Below are 2500 nucleotides of genomic sequence, written 5' to 3'. Positions count from 1 at the left end.
TTGACTTAGATTCCTGACAAGTATGGACCATACTTCTCTTGCAAATGGTTATGTTGCTTTATTACTATAATTAACATCCAGTATAGTGGATAAAGTATTGTTTATATGTAATTAAAATATTGCATTTTGATTTTTACTTCATATTTTTTTAAATGTAAACAAGATATTTAAAAAAAAAGTATTTATAAAGTTACTTGCAAGTCGACTGTATAAAATAAATAAAAAACCTTATGGAACAATAGAGTTTTCATTAAGGAAAAATACGTTTTCCAAGACAATGTCCGGAAAAACAATATTTTATTTGGAGTGGATCTTTTGTCCGTCGCGTTCAATAGAGCTGAGGCAAAATAATAAACATAATAGACAGTGTACAAGCGATGAATAGATATTAAATGTGTGAAATAAATTTTATGAAAACAAGAAAATTTAAAAAACAATTGATCTCTGTAACTTGGAATTTATATTATGGATGTTTGTTAAAAGGTATTATATCTCCAGAACGGCTGCATGGATCTTGTAGAGATTTAGCATAGATGTAGAACACACATGTTCTAGAGTGGCGGCCACGGACAGGTCGTCGAAGCGTGGGCAGGCCTCCCGCAAGATGGACCGATGACCTGGTCAAAGTTGCGGAAGCGTCCTGGATGCAGGTAGCACAGGACCGGTCATCGTGGTGATCTTTGGGGGAGGCCTATGCCCAGCAGTGGGCGACTTACGGCTGAGAAAGAAGAAGAAGTAGAACACACCCTGGAAGAACACATAGGCAACTAATATTTTTTTTTAATCCGCGCGGAAGGATTCGCGTGCGACAGTTAGTGTGTTATTATAATATTTTAATTGTTTGAAATTATTTGATTTCAATAAGGTCTCACCTACGAAAACACGTTATAACAAAACATAAGTTTACTAGGTTATAATACCTTTGAATAACATAATACATAACTGTACGTTAATTTTGTGTGCACAGCCATCGGCCCTGTGGCGCAATGGATAACGCGTCTGACTACGGATCAGAAGATTCCAGGTTCGAATCCTGGCAGGGTCGCTGTAACTTTTTTGTGACTAATTTAACTACACATACAACTATGAAATTAAAATTTTAAATTACATATGTAATATAAAGCTTTAACTGTTCTTAAAAATCCCTGAAAATCTTTAACAATTTTTTTCTTAATTTAAGAATAACGAGAAAACAAGTTGTTTAAAACAGTATGGTAAATTCTAAAAACCATTGGCAGTAACGACGCTCGTAAAACGAAGATAAAGTATTTAAAAGAAACTTCCATAAACAAAAATACTTTTCTAAAGTAGATTTAGAAAGAAAATAAAAGCTGTTTTTATTTTTCTTTTAAAAGTTAGTTCCATCTATTGTTAGGGAGTATCCGATACTATGCCGGTGTATAGGCGCAACACTAGCCTTATTAAAATATCAACATTTATGTCCCCTCACTAATCAATCTGACAATTGACTTGGTAACGAAAGTGCGCGATTCACTTAAAATGATTCTCACTAATTATGTCTACAACTATCTATATACATTTCTATATGTCTATAAATATTTAAAAAAACAAAATTTGTATGTATTGGCTAGTATGCTAACTATTACATTTATCAAAGTGAGGTTATGTATGAAAACTATAAGATTACTTACAGTTCCCGGAACACCGCAACAATTGACGCATCACAAACTTTCTTCAAATTACCACCACAATATTTCTAATATCAATGTTAATTAATATTTCTTAAAATATAAAAACGATTCACAATTAAACAACACAAGTTAAAAACACAGACAGAAAACAACACCCGATCTCTTAAATAACACAAAATTATTAAAAATCCCGTATAAACAAGTTAACATTCAAACTCGTAACATTTTTTTTAAGATTGTCTTTTGTTTTTAACTTTTTAATGCGTCGCGTGCGTGCGGCCAGTTCGAACTCTTTGCAAGCTTCAAACTCTTTAGTTCCAAAGAGGTTCTATATTTGAAATTGCTATGATAGTTCTTTTGTTTTTCGTATAATGTTTATTCTTTAAATTAATAAGTTGAAAAATATATGGTTTTTTTTTTATACTGTATTCGTATTTTTAGTAGTATGGTTTCCTTTTTTTTCATAGTTTAAAATAGCCCAAAGCCTTATTCTAGACCGTAGAAGTGCATTTCCTCGTGTGCTACATGACGTAGCATTCTCAAGTCAGAAAACGGACGTGACATGACTTGGGCTATATAAAAATATATCGCAGCTCACCTTGGCTTAAACTAAAGTTATATTAAGAAGAGTAGGTTTAACAAATATTTTCAATATGTGTGAAATAAAATTTTATTTTTATTACAATATTTTATCTTTTATTAATAAAAAATTGTCAATGACCGATGGCCTGGTCAAGGTTGCGGGAGCGTCCTGGTTGCAGGTAGCACAGGACCGGTCATCGTGGCGATCTTTGGGGGAGGCCTATGCCCAGCAGTGGGCGACTTACGGCTGAGAAAGAAGAAGAAGA

General features: G+C 33.1%; 1 non-coding gene across 1 annotated transcript; it reads left to right on the top strand.

Moving 5' to 3' along the window:
- The first annotated feature begins 972 nt into the window (after positions 1-972).
- On the top strand, positions 973-1045 carry TRNAR-ACG (transfer RNA arginine (anticodon ACG)). Its single transcript has one exon. It is a non-coding gene; the product is annotated as a tRNA-Arg (tRNA).
- Positions 1046-2500: the final 1455 nt, after the last annotated feature.

The sequence above is a fragment of the Papilio xuthus genome, unplaced genomic scaffold (assembly GCF_000836235.2).
Source record: "Papilio xuthus unplaced genomic scaffold, Pxut_1.1 DF827570.1, whole genome shotgun sequence".
Taxonomy (NCBI): Eukaryota; Metazoa; Arthropoda; class Insecta; order Lepidoptera; family Papilionidae; genus Papilio; species Papilio xuthus.
The sequence above is the reverse complement of the archived record's forward strand: the minus strand, read 5'-3'. Positions and strand labels throughout refer to the sequence as shown.